This window comes from Vulpes lagopus, chromosome 21 (genome assembly GCF_018345385.1).
Source record: "Vulpes lagopus strain Blue_001 chromosome 21, ASM1834538v1, whole genome shotgun sequence".
Lineage (NCBI taxonomy): Eukaryota > Metazoa > Chordata > Mammalia > Carnivora > Canidae > Vulpes > Vulpes lagopus.
Window position 1 is genome coordinate 16,870,307 of NC_054844.1, and position 17,021 is coordinate 16,887,327.

General features: G+C 34.2%; 1 long non-coding RNA gene across 1 annotated transcript in view; it reads left to right on the plus strand.

Annotated features, from left to right (window-relative positions):
- The window catches only part of LOC121479647, a 112,648-nt gene extending 102,874 nt beyond the window's left edge, over positions 1-9,774 (plus strand). The window contains exon 3 of the long non-coding RNA XR_005984788.1: positions 9,612-9,774. This is a non-coding gene — a long non-coding RNA (uncharacterized LOC121479647). The remainder of the gene's footprint in view (positions 1-9,611) is intronic.
- The last annotated feature ends 7,247 nt before the right edge of the window (positions 9,775-17,021 follow it).

Genomic DNA, 17,021 nt, shown 5'->3' on the forward strand with positions numbered 1-17,021 from the left:
CCAATAGAAATTTAGGAAACCTCAAGTCATTCATTGCACATCTTGCAGAGCCTCGCTCTTAATTCAGGCTAGTTGCACTCTGGCAGTATAATGCTCTCGGACACCTTATTGGCCTTTTGTCAATTTTATTCTAATTAATCAAATGTCACTAATGTGCCAATGGCCAAAACCTACAATGATTTTCAAGACAAGGCTCTGTCTAAAGCCACCTAGCTTTCTTGGGGGAGTTAAACTCTTAGTCTTTCTGTTCTGAGCCACTTTCTGCAATGAACACATTTGCTAGGACCACTGTGATCCATTTAGTTTTTACTATAAAGAACTTTTTGAACAAACCTTGAGTTAAATTTTGCTTGTAGTTTGTTTTAGTCATTCTTTGTACTCAGAGCATTTCTAAATGCATCTTTTTCTGTTTGAACAACAGAAGGAATTATATCTTTCAGCTCTGCAAGGATATCTCTAATAAATTGCTTTTTCTGAACTGATTCTGAAATATATGAAAATATATGAACTATGTATGAAAATATAGTTGAAGTTTTATATTGCTTGGTATCAGAAACTTTGCTATATTCTCTTATGAATTATAATAGTTATCTTTAGTGTCTATACTCAAAGTATGTTGTTTCTAAATACTGACAATATTATTTTTGTTATAATTAATTTTTAATTTTTATTAATTTATTTGTTTTTGTTTTCTTCATATCACTCCCTGGGACACTCAGTGATGTGGAAGAGCTTGGTTCTGAAGTCAGAGTTGAAGAATGAATCTCGCAGACAAAGGAGAGTGACTAAAGTGATAGTTTATTAAGCAAAGATACAGACAAATCTCTCAGAAGTGAGAGGGGTCCTGACAGGGTTGCCACTGAGGGCTTTTTTGGCTGGCCTTTCATAGAAAACCTGACTAAGGAGTTGATGGACATAAGATTTCTTGTGCTGTCTTGAGTGAGTGACATATGACTTAAGTTTTGAGTCTTGGTGATTATTTGATAGTCATCAAAGGGAGATACTCCCTAGTATGTATGTTGCACCCAGGGGGCCAGATTTACTTCCTTATCTCTGTTTCTGTTGTCTTATCTCTGTTGCATCTCAGTGTCCTTGGGATTTATGGAAGCCCAGAGATTTGTGGGACCCTGCCTCTGGGGCTTTCCCTTATCTTTCCCTGCCTAGCCCCTTGTCCCTAACTCATCAGTACAATATTGAATGGAAACTATGTATCCTTTATTCATTCTCAATGTTGAAAGAGAAAACTATCAATACAATGAGGTAGCAGAAGGCAAGCTGAGGACAAAGCACAAGCTGACACCCTCACCCCCCATCCCAGGTTGGATATGTATGACATTCCTCAGGCACTCCTGGCTGCCCTAAAGCTATGGGAAAGAAAAACAAATGATTAACTAATAGAGGTCACAGTCCAGCAAGACATGAGTCTCCCTCAGTTTACAAAATGTCTTAGTGATTTACAAGAAAAAAGCCTCCTTATCAATAACCTAACTCCAGAAGGAAACTCCCAACTGTCTTAACTAGAAGGAAAAACAACCTTAACTTGACAATGGCAAGGCCTCCAATATCTTGTAGCCCTCTTTAACATACAGAATTTGTTTTGAAAACATCCCTTTTCCTTACCCAACTCCCAAGTATATAATCAGTCACCCTCACAACCCCAGGGCAGCAGCTCTTTCTGCCCAAGGGTCCTGTCCGCATGCTTTAATAAAACCATCATTTGGCACCAAAGATGTGTCAAGAATTCTTTCTTGGCCATTGGATCTGGATTTCACCCCACCAAACCTCACTTATATTCAAAACTACCAAATGTTTCATCACTGATTGTGAGATTGGTCATAAGTTATCACACATATACTTTATATTAAGGAAATTTCTCTTTGCTCCTACTTTTCTAATAAGCTTTTATCAGTAATAGATATTGAATTTCTTCAAATGCTTTTTCTCAATCTATTGAGATAATTAAATGAGTTTTTTTTTTTCTTTATTCTACTAATGTAGTGAAGTACATTATTTGGTCAAAGAATGTAAAAAAAAAAAAAAATCCTTAAATTCTCAACATAAGCCCAACCTTTTCATGATATATGATGCTTTTTTATACGTGGCTTGATTAGCCAATTTGATTCGACAGGAGATCTATAGTACAAATTACAAGCTATTTGATAGCAAACTGACAGAATTGACCGAATGCATTGGGAAGACACAGTGCAGGAATAAACATGAAGCAATAGCTGATGAACTCTTCGCAAAAATATCAAAACTTCAAAGACGTATTAAAGCAGTATTGCAATGTCAAAAGAATTTCTTGGAAACAAATGTATTAACCAGTAATACAGCCTGTAAGGTTATAAATTCAGAGACCATGAATTTGAATCAGAATCCAGAGTCAGTCAGTCCAGATGAAAGACAGACCACTGTGAGTTCTGAAACTTCTGACCCTTCAGAAAAATCAAATGAGAAGGTTAACTTATCATGGGATCGTGATGAGGCTGTTTCAGGAAGATTTTATTTATTTATTCATGAGAGACAGAAAGAGGCAGAGACACAGGCAGAGCGAGAAGCAGGGAGCCCGACCTGGGACTAGATCCCTGGTCTCCAGGATCACGCCCTGGGCTGAAGGCGGCGCTAAACTGCAGAGCCACCTGGGCTGCCCACGTTGTTACCACTTCTTAATGTGTGTGCTGAAACTCAAAAAACTGACAGAAAAGAAAACTAAAATGTTAGTGATAGAAGCAAAAAAGTGAAGACCCCATTAAAATAGCATTTTGTGGGGAAAAAAATTTCTAATTTTTTTCTAATATTTTTTTCTAATATTTTTTCTAGGAGATTTGCATTTTATTCTTTTTTAAAAATATTTTATTTATTTTTCATGAGAGACACAGAGAGAGAGACAGACAGAGACAGAGACACAGACAGAGGGAGAAGCAGGATCCCTATGGGGAGCCTGATGTGGGACTTGATCCCAGGACCCCAGGATCACAGCCTAAGCCAAAGGCAGATGCTCAACCACTGAGCCACCCAGGTGCTCACACTTCTACTCTTAAGTAAAAATTGATTTGTAATGATCCTTTCTTGAAAAGTCTTTGTCAAGTTTTTGTATCTAATTTTGCTTGATATACAATGCTGCTTTCACTAATGAGTTAAAAGTTTCAATATTTCTCTCTTTTGCTACTCTTTAAGAAGTTTACATCACTTAAATTTTCAGTAAAATTCACTGGGAAAGACTGGGTTATTATATTTGAAGACCTTAAATTATGGTTTCATATTTTCTTAAGAGTTTCCAAATGATTGAGATTTCCTCCTCTTATTTGTGTTTTTCAAGTTCTTTAACAAAATGTGTCCATTTCATCTAAATTTTTAAATATTTTAGACTAAACTCGTTCATAAAATTCTCTTAATATTTTTTGATATATGAACTATCTATGGTGATATGTCCTTTTTACTCTTTTTATGAAAGTTTTTTCTCTTTTTTTTGATCACTTTAACTGAGATTTTGTCTTCCCAAGTTTTTCTTTAAACCAACCTTTGTCTTATTTGATACTTACTAGTAAGTATCTCTGCATACTCACCAACACCTGTTTTTTTTTTGTGTGTTGTTAACCAGCCATTCTGAAAAGTGTGAGATGGTATCTCTTCGTGGTTTTAATGAGATAACAACTCCACAACTGCATCTTTTTTATTCTTTTTTTTTTTAATATTTATTTGAGAAAGGAAATTGTGAGTGGGTAGAGGGGCAGAGGGAGAGGGAGAGAATCTCAAGCAGACTCCCTGCTGAATGTGGAGCCTGACTCAGGGCTTGATCACATGACCCATGAGATCATGACCTGAGCTGAAATCATGAGTTGGAATGTTTAACTGACTGAGCCACCCAGGCACCCCTAGGTCTTTTATTCATTTTTAAATTGACCTCTTTGATAGCAATTTGGCTTCAGCTTTTAAATGGAAAATTCTCTAAAGTTATCAATGATTTTCTAGTAAAATCTTTTGTCTTGTTGATGCTTATTATCATCATGTTCTACTTTACTTGCACTACATTGTTTGGCATAAAATTTGTAATACAGAAGAGAAAATCAATACAATTCTCTAGGCAAGTTGAAACTATTCCCAATAAAATATTTCTAAGTATGTTCAGATTCTTTCAATCACCCTTTCAACTCTATTAATAAGCAAAATAATCAAGTTATCTGTAACATTTATGTGTAAAAATGTGCATTGTGACCTATATTAATAAAATTCCTAAACATGTTAGAGCTGAGAGTGCAATAATATTTATATTAACAAAGTAAATCTAGTAGAATATTTAATGACAAGTAAAAGTTTCATCTATTAAATGAAATAGGAGGTTAAAGAATCAAGGTATTTGAGCCACCAGTGAGAATGAAGCCCAAAATATCAGAAATTAGAAGCTGGATTCACTGATTCACTCAAGATGAAATATAAATAATTGAAGTTTTTGAAAAGATTTTTTTAAATGCCTGGAGTCTTTAGAAAGCTAAATAAAGGAATTGCATCACTACAGAATCTTCTCCAAAGTGGAAAAGGCAGAAATCATATAAAAAACAAGTATGAGGGGATTCCTTGGTGGCTCAGCGGTTTAGTGCCTGCCCTTGGCCCAGGGCACAATCCTGGGGTCCTGGGATCTAGTCCCACATCGGGCTTCCGGCATGGAGCCTACTTCTCCCTCTGCCTGTGTCTCTGCCTCTCTCTCTCTTTCTCTCTCTGTCTATCATGAATAAATAAATAAAATCTTTAAAAAAAATAGGCATGAAAAAGTAAATAAATTGAAAATCTGACTAGTTAAAATGCTATCTCTAGAAGAAAAATGTACAGTAGAAGAGAGCTAGCTGAACAGAGACTTGGTGAAGTGCAGATAATGAGGAATTTCCTTAGAATTCAGTATTGAGGGACAATGAAATGTACAAACTACAAAAGAGAATTAGGAGACTTGAAGGATAAATCGAGATGCTCCACCTCTAGTAGAAATCCAAAAAACATGGGTGAATTGTAGAAAATCATTTAAGAAAACAAGAGTGAGTGAAAGGCCAGAGTCCCAAGAGAAAATTTTCATTATGAGTTCCAAGCAGGATAAATAAAATAAATTCTTACCTAGTTATATTATGTTGAAATGGCAAGTTATCAAGAAATTAAAGATAAACAATTATAAATGCAAATGGAGAGGAAAATCAGATCACAAAAAAAAAATGAGGGACAGACTCACAAATACTTAATATTGACAGTAATAAATGCCAATGACATTGGTTTGATGTGCTAAAGGAAAATAACATTTAGCTAAAATGTTTATTTCTAGCTGCATTATTATTTAAGAATACCAGTGGGGGGGATCCCTGGGTGGCGCAGCGGTTTGGCGCCTGCCTTTGGCCCAGGGCGGGATCCTGGAGACCCGGGATCGAATCCCACGTCGGGATCCCGGTGCATGGAGCCTGCTTCTCCCTCTGCCTGTGTCTCTGGCTCTGTCTCTGCCTGTGTCTTTGGCTCTGTCTCTCCTTCTATCTCTCAAGAATAAATAAATAAAATCTTTAAAAAAAAAAAAAAAAGAATACCAGTGGGGCTGCTCGCTGGCCCAGTTGGTAGAGCATACCACTCTTGATCTCAGGGTTGTGAGCTCAAGCCCCACACTGGGTGTAGAGTGTACTTAATTAAAAAAATACATTTTTTTAAAACCAAAAAAATCAGTAAAATAAAGATAATTTCAGACATAAAAAGAATGAGAGTTCATAGTCCACAGAAACACTTTAAAAGACTTAGTAAAATGTATACTTAAACTGGAAGAAAATTGAGCCCAGATGTGAGGAATAATTGTATGCAAAATAAGATGAAAAAATGATTGAATTACATTGATTTGTGAGACACATAGTAGCCAATTGGTGAGGAAAAAAATGACAAAGATTCTAAATCAATAACAGCAAGAGAGGGTTTATTCAGAGAGTGGTTAAGACAATTTTTTTTCTTTTGAAGAGATAATGTTACATAGTTTTACACTGTGTAGAAAAAAATTAGTTAAGGATACACATTACATATTTAAAGCTAACTGTTAAAGGAACTCTATTACTCTATATACTCTACTACTTCTAAAACAACAGAAGCCTGATGAAGAGAGTACATTATCTATCCATCCAGGTGCATAACAGAAAAGAGAGTAAGGAATTAAAAATAAAAGGTAGAAATTAAAACTGGTAAATACAAAAGACAAAATAAATCCAACAGTATATATAATAATGATAAATATAAACTAATTATATCCATCTATTTAATTAAGGAAATCAAAACATAACTCTGCTTAATCTGCTCATAAATATGCTTAATTTGCTCATATGATAAAGTGATATCTCATACAACTGTCCTGTGTTTCTTATGTGTGATGATTTCTCTATTGATTATTCATCTATATATTTGAGTGATGTTTTAATTTTGTAACATAAAACAAATTCAAATGGTTTTAAACAGAATTTTTATTCAAAATATTTTTATACCACCTCCTACAATATTTAAAGCTGACTAAAGTTAAAGTTAGTATGCTAAATATGTGAAAGTTTATTTCTTTCAGTTCTAATAAGAATCATAATTATATTGAAGATTGAGAAGGGTTGTGAAAAATCCTTCTTGTGAAAAAATTTTGATTATCTTAATATTGATTTGTTTGTAAAGGAGTGGGAGGAAAAGTCAAGTCTAAAATGTGAAACCTGGGGATGCTTGGGTGGCTCAGCGGTTGAGAGTCTGCCTTCCACCCAGGGTGTGATCCCAGGAGTCCAGGGATTGAGTCCCACATCAGGCTCCCTGCATGGAGCCTGCTTCTCTCTCTGCCTATGTTTGCCTCTCTCTCTCTATGTCTCTCATGAATAAATAAAATTTATATACATTAAAAAGATTAAAATGTGAAATCAGCACTTTTCAGAAACTAAATTGGGCCTGAACTCAAAATAGTTAAATATGTCACAAATATTTTCCTACTGGTGGAAAAATAGGCTAGTCTGTGAAAATACTGGCACTATATAAAGTTCTTGTTCTATCATGTTCTACACAAAATCTAGTATACAATAAACATAAGGAATTAGCATTTCTATGGTAAATGAGTATCATACAATCCCCATGGTATGCCACAAAGTAAATTCACAACACAGAGTTTAAGTTATTTTGATGGATGGACTAGATATTGAAGGCACAACATGATTAAATTACAAGTTTCTTGCTTTAGTTATCAGTTCTTAACAAGACTGATAACAGGTTGATTTATTAATTTCAACCAGGCAGAAAGATAGAGTGGGAGGATATTGGAAAGAAGAAATGTCAGGATTTCAAGTTATCAGATACAGATACTTATGAATAAACCAAGATATCCTCAAGTATGTAATGTAGAAAAAAAGGAGAGCTATCTAAATGTGGAAAGGGACTTGCTGTTTACCACAAAGATAAAGATGCATAATGTCTTTTAATCAATATGTAAAGTGTTACAGATATAAATGTCATGGTTATTTTCAATTCAATTCAACAAACATTTATTAAGAAACTATTACCTGCCAGGCATTGTGAAAGGTCTTGGAGAAACATACAGATACAGAGTTAGACTGAGGGTTGCAGAAAGCTCCTGGCCAAGTAAGGAAGAGAGGCAAGTAAACAAAATCTGAAGATTTAAAGGGAAAGTATAACTGAAATATGTATGTGGAATCACTACAGAATAAAAAGAAATTTATCTTATGTAGAAGTCAGGGAGCATTCCTGGATGAGATAACGTCAGATCTGAGCTCTGAAGGCAGAGAAAAGAGCCTGTGTCTTTGCAAAGATAGAGTATTACTAGGTTAGTGACTATAGGCAGAGTGGTGTCCCACCTGATGGATCATGACTGTTTAGGACTTGTGAAGGCAGAGAAAATTAAGGCCATTCCACTTTAAGTTCAGCGTTAGCACAAGTACAGCCATCCCAGGTCCCTGTGAATAAGAGCTGCAATTTACTTCAGTTACAGGAAGAAGACAGCTTACAGCTTAATGTCCTAGAAAGCCCCATATTAGAATGAGAACAGAGCCCAAGCCAGTGGCAGAAAGTCTCATATTAGAATAAGAACAGAGCTCAAAGCCCTTGAAAGCCCTATATCAGAATGTAAACAGAACTTGAGGAATTCCTCCACCCTTTCTGGAGGTCCCCCAGACCAGCCCATAAAATTAAGCTAAAACCCACCTCGGGGTCCAAGTCCCTGCTCCGCTGTGTCGGGTATACTTGGACCCAAGCTGGAGCTTGTAAATAAACCCTTGTGTGTTTGCATCGGTGTCGGCTCCTTAGTGGTTTCTCGGATTTGCAATCTTGGGTACAACAGACTCTGTGTTAACATTTTGACTGTAATCCTGGATAATATAATAACATATCTCAGCTTTGGTCACCTTATCTGTAAAGAAAAGATTGCAATACTTACTTTTAAAATAGTCATGAGGTTTAGGAATATGTATATAAAAGCACAATAAAAAATTAATAGCAATAATAACAATAAATTAATAATCATAATCCATTGAGTGCCTAATATAGTAAAAATGAACTTTTTTTGTACATTATCTTATTTAATTTTGGAGCACACCCTGTGATCCATATTATTATCCTCACTATAGTGGTATAAACTGAGGCTCAGAAAAATTAGGCAATCTTGGAGCACCTGGGTGGCTTGGTCAGTTAAGCATCTGTCTTCAGCTCAGATCTTGGTCCCAGAGTCCCGGGATTGAGCCCCAGGTAGGGCTCCCTGCTCAGCAGGGAGTCTGCTTCTGGTTTTCCCTCTGCCCCTCCCTCCTGCTCATGCTCTCACTTTCTCTTTCATTCATTCTTGCTTTCTCAAATAAAATCTTTTTAGAAAAATCTTTAAAAAAGAAAAATTAGGAAATCTCTAAAATATTATATAATATTAAATTTCAGCATCACCAGCTGAAATTCCATTTGGGAAGGAACACTTATAGGCCACTATATCTGCAGAATTTAGCACAGTTTGTTCATAGTAAGTGTTCAACAAATATTTGTTAAATAAATTAGTAAATGTTTTGGGAAGACCAAGGTATGTCTAATTCCAAAAGCCACACTCTTATATTACAAAGTAAGGAAGTATTTTGGAAAATTAGTTATTCATATCCACTGCCCATTTTTAAAGTAGGTTGTTTGGGTTTTTTGTCATTGAGTTGAAGGAGTTTTTTATATATTTTGGATATCAACCCCTTATCAGATATACCATTTACAAGTATCTTCTCTTATTCAGTAGGTTACCTTTTTGTTTTGTTGATGGCTTCCTTTGCTGTACAAAAAATTCATTTGGTGTAGTCCCATTTGTTTATTCTAGCTTTGTTGTCCTTGTCTGAGGAGACATAGCCAAAAAATATTGCTAAGACCAATGTCAAAGAGCTTACTGTCTATGTTTTCTTCTTTTATGTTTTATAGTTTCAGGACTTACATTCAAGCCTTTAATTCATTTTCAGTTTATTTTTGTATATGGTATAAGATAATGATCCAGTTTCGTTCCTTTGCATGTAGCTGTCCAATTTTCTGAACACCATTTGCTTTCCATTCTTACCTCCTTTGTTGTAGATCAATTGAACTGATAAGCATGGGTTTATTTATTTATTATTAAGCTCTACTCCATTCTACTGACTTAAGAAGACATATGGATGGACAACAGGCACATGAAAAGATGTTCAACATAATTCATCATCGGGGAAATGCAAATCAAAACCACAATGAGAAACAACCTCATACTTGTCAGAATGACCATTATCAAAAAGACAAGAAGTAAGTGTTGATGAAGATGAAGAAAAGGGGATTCTCACACACTGTTGATGGGAATGTAAATGATATACTCACTGTGGAAAACAGTGAGTCTACCTCAAAAAATATTCAAAATAAAACTACCAAATGATCCAACAAGTCCACTACTGAGTATTTTTCTGAAGAAAATGAAAACTCTAATTTGAGAAAATACACGTACCTCTATGTCCATTGCACTATTATTTATATTAGCCAAGACATGGAAGCAATCTAAGTGCCTACTGATGAAAAAAAATGATAAAGAAGATGTATGAATGTGTCTCTCCGTGTGTGTGTATTGTGTGATATTATTCAGTCATAAAAAAGAATGAAACCTTATCATTTGCAACAACAGACATGGACCTGTAAAGTATTATGCTAAGTGAAATAAGTCAGATAGAGAAAGACAAGTACTGTACACTTTCATTTAAAAGAAAAGAAAAAAAAAAAAGAAATCTAGGGGTAGGCTTTTGAACTTTCAGTGCTTGCCAACACAATGGAAGCATTGGAGGCATAGTTAAGTCCAGCCCAGTAAATAAACTTGGGCATAGAATAATGGAATAATGCAGGTTACACTTGACTGACATCTGAAGCCCTCTCCTGGTTCAATCTCCAATTCCTTTTCCCCTTATAATCTACATCTGTTAATTAGTATGGAGATTTCATTAGAGATTATATAAAAGGACTGTTTAGGCCTTCCCCTCATTGATTATATGGAGACCTCACCCACTGATCTTTTAGATGTCAAAAATTTATGAATAAACGATTTGTAGATTAAGTAGCCACAAATGTCTCAGAGTTATGAATACACTCTCCTGCAAGACAAGGGGAATAGTGGCCAACCCGGCTAATCATAGACATTTACCCTCATTTGAGTAAGAAAACTAACCCCAAATTCAAATCCAAATCCAAATCTAAAGACATTATACTTTTTGAATAATTTTGGATTTGACATACTAATATTTCATTGAAGTTTTTTACCTCTATGTTTGTGAGTAATAATAGTCTGTAGTTTTCTTTTCTTGTAATGTTTTTATCCAGTTTCAATAGCAAGATAGCTTCATTCCGTGACATGAAAACAGTTCTATCCTCTTATTCAAAGAAGTGTTTTAAAGAACCCTTCAGGGAAGCCATCAATGTGATAAGTTTTCTTTGTTCATAGTTTAAACTATAAATTCAATTTTTTTCATCAGTGACCCCCCCATTTGGGTCATTTCTCCATTTTTCCATCTTTAAACTTTCTTCCACAATCAAAGTCTTCACTTCAACGGTTACTTTTTTTGCTGCCACCATAATAGTTTTTGCTGTTACCACAATGCACTTTTTAAATGGGAAAAAAATTAAAGTACCTATTTATTCAACAATTATTTTCTGAATTCCTACGATGAGTAAAGCCCTTATGCAGATTATCTCATCTATTCTACATGAAATATGTTTATTTATTTTAGATATTATCTTTGTTTTGAAAATGATTACTTCAAAAGAAGTAAATAACTTGACAAAATTCCTTCAGTCAAAAATAAAAAGAATTTAAGCACAAGATGCTGACCAAAAAGACTTATTTATAGTCTTACCAACATTCACAGCCTTTGGAAAAATATAAGAAATGTTTCATATAATTACTCCTCAACATTTGTCAGAATATCTGATTAAACTAATATTGAATTGATGTTTTTCAAAACATCTAAAGAGAGTTTTCATAATAATACTGGAGGATAGTTTTAAGCTTCTTAATAATTTAGTAACTAATATTCTCTCTTGAAAATAATTACTAGCAGATTCTAAACAAAATCTAACCCACCCATAACAATTTTAAGCTCATGTTTCTTCAAAGACTCCTGGTTAAGTTTGTTAATAATCAAAATGAGGAGAACAGTGTAGCAAAAGTGAAAATTATATAATTTTAATAAGACAGTGATATGTTATTCATCTGGAAAGCTTTTAAAAGTACCAAATTCATACAAATAAAAATCAACAATAGTCTTCATATAAATATTCTGAAATATAATTTTATAAAGCAATTTCCAATTTCATGCAAGAGATGTTTAATACCTCCAGCCATGCCCACTGTTCTTCCTACAGCTATTTTAATACTATATCTAAAATAATAGTTAACATTTAAATTGCATCCCCAACATGTTATATTTTCCTGCTGAATTATATATGTATAAAAGCTTTAATTTTCTTCTAGTGTATTTTCAGTTGGTAATATTTTCTAAAATATTGTTTCTCTGTGATAAGCAAACATATCAGTGCCTAAATCAAAATCACTATCAATATACTTCAAATTTCAAAATATGACTTTCACTATTAAAAAATCTTTTATAAACAATAACTTCTTTTATGTGTTTGCTATTGACATATGCATCTTGCTACAGTGTTTTTCTCAATTAAAAAAATTACCTTCTTTTTTATACAGGTTGCCAAGAAATGTAACATATATCAGACTCCATTCATATGGGCAGCACACTAGATAGTTACTTTTAGCATCTGTTTGTTATAAAGTTCAGTATACCCCCAAGACATAAACACTGAACACGAGAAACACTGTTCATATTAAATTGGGCTGGATGAATACAGAAGTCATGAATTTAAATTATTACTGGTATTCAGAGAAAATGGTAGTATTTCAGTGTTTAAATAAGAACTCCACTTTAATCCTAAAAACTGAAGTTATTAAGTTGTAAATCAGAACCATGCTAGAGTTCCAAGCTATTCCTGATTTTCAAACCACTCGAAGATATTTCGGAGATATTGTTCTACATTTTCTCTCCCTCAAGTTTACTTTCACAAGACATTGAAAGCCTTTCAGATGATTTGTTTTTTGTTTTCTTATTTTTATAAACAAGCAGAATAAAATATGTAGCAGGTGCTGAAATATGCACCTGACCTAAAATATGTGAATCGTTGGATTCACAAGCCATTACAGCACTGTAGTGTAACACAGCTCTAGGGCAGAGTATGCTTTTTTAATGAAGATACTGAATTTAAACATTGCTTTCTCTACCTCATATGTTCTCACTATGCTTCTTCATATGTTGGAATTGGAATAGTATGGGATTCTATGAGCCATATGTATAAAAAAAATCATAGGTGTCTGGAAAATACAAATGTTAGCACCATCACTTACATTGTTAACTCCACCTGTTATGCTCTCTTCTTTCCTCTTTCCTATCGGAATTGAGCTAAGTGCTTAACAGCTCAATTCAGTGTGGGAATATTGAAAACATTGGGGTTTTTTAAGATCATAGAAACCTGAGTTTGGATTGCTTCTACTCTATATGCTTGCAATAAATCAAATGCAACCTTTCCTTTTCTTCCATTTCTGAAATGTAGACGTGATTGTGAAACATCCTGCATCAGACAGGCAAGGGCAAGATTGTGAAACTATGCAATAAGACACGTGTCAATCCCCTTAAAACTTCTCAGCGCACAATCAAGACATAAACTTGTGGGATCCCTGGGTGGCGCAGCGGTTTAGCGCCTGCCTTTGGCCCAGGGCGTGATCCTGGAGACCCCTGATCGAATCCCACATCGGGCTCCCGGTGCATGGAACCTGCTTCTCCCTCTGCCTATGTCTCTGCCTCTCTCTCTCTCTGTGTGACTATCATAAATAAATAAAAATTAAAAAAAAAAAGACATAAACTTGTATTTTCCTTAATCCATGAATATATGCAGTCTGTATGGCATAGCAACTGAAATTAGATTCTACCAGCATAATGTATACATGACATTATGCAGATACATACAACCTAAGGAACTAGTTTTACACATAATAGAAGATTGCAGCATTCTCATTAAAGTCACAAATAAGGGGATCCCTGGGTGGCTCAGTGGTTTAGCGCCTGCCTTTGGCCCAGGGCGCGATCCTGGAGACCCGAAATCGAGTCCCCTGTGGGGCTCCCTGCTTTTCCCTCTGCCTGTGTGTCTGCCTCTCTTTCTCTGTCTCTCTCTGTGTCTATCATAAATAAATAAATAGATAGATAGATGATAGATAGATAGATAGATAGATAGATAGATAGATAGATAGATAGATCTTTAAAGCCACAAATAAAACAAGAATGAACCCTATCATCACTTTCGATTATCATTGCTGTAATAATCACCATTGTAATTATGTTAAAGCAATATACACAAGGCATAAAAAATTGAAGAGAAAAAATAAAATCCTATTTATTTACCAGTTACATGGTTGTAATGTATAATATTCAAGATAGTAATTTAGAAATATATTACAAGATAAAATACTTTAGTTTAAAAAGATAAACATCAATACAAAAGGCATTTACTATAGGTTAAGAAGTACTTAATATGCTGTACTTCTAATGTTGATTTGACATTTTTACTCATGAAATTTAATTTGAAATTATAATTATGTTATGTTTATGTTTTCTTAATAAACTGAATACTTAAACAGAGTTTTTGCAAATTTATGTTATTGAAAGTCCATTTTAAGTCTTGAGTGATCTAGGTTTCATAAAGGAGGCATCAATTGTCTTCTATATGGTTGATATAGTGAAGCATTATACTCCTATTCTTCACAGGTGGGAATTAGAAGAATTTCAAGAAATGTTAGGTTGAATTTTCTGGAAATTTAATAGATTTGCTGTCAGGTTCCACATAAATATTCTAGCTGGAGTATTTTAAGGGAAGAAAAAATTCAGTTCATAGAATCATTGGCTTAAGTTATAATTTATTACAAAGAAATGGAACACTAAAATTATTTTTATATAAAATTAAACAGGACTTAAAATATAGTAATATATTTCTTATATTGAAATAATACATATCAAATTTTTGCTTACTCATCTCTTACAAAAAAAATTTATTGAGCTGGTTTTGATGATAATGAGGTACTTATGAAAATCCAAGATCACTATGAGAATATATGATTTAGTTTTTACAATCTCTTACTTTGGCTTCTGTCCATGTGTAGTATTTTATTGCAAATAAAATGGTAATTGCAACTGATATCATTGAAATTGCAATAATTAATAGTAGTACATCTTATTTGGTTTTCAATAGAAAGTTATTTGTTTTTTATTTTATATAGCTAAAATTAATTCAGCCTCACAAAAGATTTCAGATCAGTTGTTTACATTTTCAATAATGGAATAACTTACATAGGAAACAAGTTTGTTTTGATCATTTAAATTCTAAAATTCTATGGCTGGTGATTTAATATTCATGCTCTCCTCCTCAATCCAACCCTTCGGCAGCTCCATATTATTACTATCTGTCAGTTACTTTCTTGTTCATTCTCATATTTACTACACATGGATACAATGGAGTATTAAAATATCCCACTAATTTATCTAATGCACTAACTACAAATGCAAACTAATCTCCATAAAACCACTTGCTTCATTATATTCCTTGCTCTAAAAATTTCAATATCTTCTTATCATCCATAGGATCAAGTCTATATTTTTATCTTGGTATTTAAAGCTCATTTCATTCTATCTCTAAACTATCTTCTAGCATTATCTTTTATTACCCTACAACACAAACCCTCAGTTCTACTCAAAATAGCAAAAGGATTTAAGGCTCTAAGATAACTTTTACTAAGAAAGTTTGACAGTATACAAGGAAAAAAAATCAGTAACAATGTTATGTAGAAACTCAAGTAGGGTAACATAATAAAGAATGAATCATTTTAGTGCCAGTGGGAAATATTAGTTAGAATGTTGCTGGTATTTCACTCTCAGACTCTGATATTTGAGGTAAGAGCTGAATAATAAGTAATTAATCATGTGAAATTCTGAGAAAAATAGTTTTCAGGTCAAACCTGAAATAAAGACAAAGACCCCAAGGTAGAAACCAGGAACATGTCCATAGCCCCATGTTCAAGAAACCAAAAGGTGGCCAGTGTGCCTGCATCAGAATGAGCAAGAAGGAAAGATCCAGCAGAGCCTAGAATATGATGACATTATAGGCCATGGTGAGGAGTATAGGTTATATTTGAAATCTGTTCATGATCTGCTGAAGATTTTATGCAATTTTATGCAATGCATAGATTTTATGAAGATTTTATGCAAAAAATTTTTTGCAATTATGCAAAAAATCATTTTATGCAATTATATGCAATCATATATAACATGATCTGATATATATATATATATATATATATATATATATCTGATACATTTTTCCAAATGTGATATATTCCAAACAAGAGTTTGTAATGGTCTGGGTTTAGAAGTGATTAGTGGAGATATATAGCAGTGGAGTATTTGGAGTTAATAATTGAAATGGGGACAAAATACTTGCTAATGTATTAGGTTGGGGAGTTTTATCTGAAGCAACTGGGGACAATTTACTTAGATGAAGAATCTGAGGAAAAAGAAAACCTTAATTTATTCATCCAATAGCTATTTTGGATATTACTATGATCTACTGCTTTAAATACTGGAAGTCTAATGATTAAGCAAAATACATCCCAGTAGGAAGGAGAAAGAAAACAAACAAAATACAATATTAGACATCGCTAAGTCTGGTACATAGACTCAAAATAGGATACAACATGACTCTTTCCAGTTGGGAAGCCAGAAGAGGTTTTGTCTGAGGAAGAAGTAACATTGAATCTAAGTTGAATAGCAAGAAAATCACTCGAAAGATCATTCTAGGCACGCAAGACAGTGAGTACAAAATTCTAAGCTGAAAATGAGAATGGAAAAGCGGGTATACACAGAGCATAGCCTATAAAATGATAGTGTTGTAACATGCAAGGTGAAGACCAGATTCTGTATGGTTTTTTGCCACCGGGGTAATATTGAAAATAATTTATAGGATGACTTTATTCAAGGAGAAAGAATAACCTAGTTTACGTTTAAAAGATCATTCTAGTTGTGATATGGAAAACAACTTGTGGGAAAATAAAAGCAGAAGAAAGGAATTTGTTGAGAAACTTAATTTGGGGGCAGGGCAAGATGGCAGAGGAGTAGGATCCCCAAGTCACCTGGTCCCACCAACTTACCCGGAAAACTTTCAAATCACCCTGAATACCTACGAATTTGACCTGAGAATTGAAGAGAGAACAGCCGGAACGCTACAGAGAGAAGAGTTTTCGCTTCTAACAGGGTAGGAAGGTCGAAACAAAATAAAATAAAAAAAGAATCCAGTGGGGAAGGGGCCCCGCCAGGAGCCGGGCTAAGGCGGGGGTGGGGGGAGCCTCCAGGACAGGGAAGCCCAGTCCTGGAGAAGCAGGAGCTTTAATAGTCCACACCGGATTCTTCCCA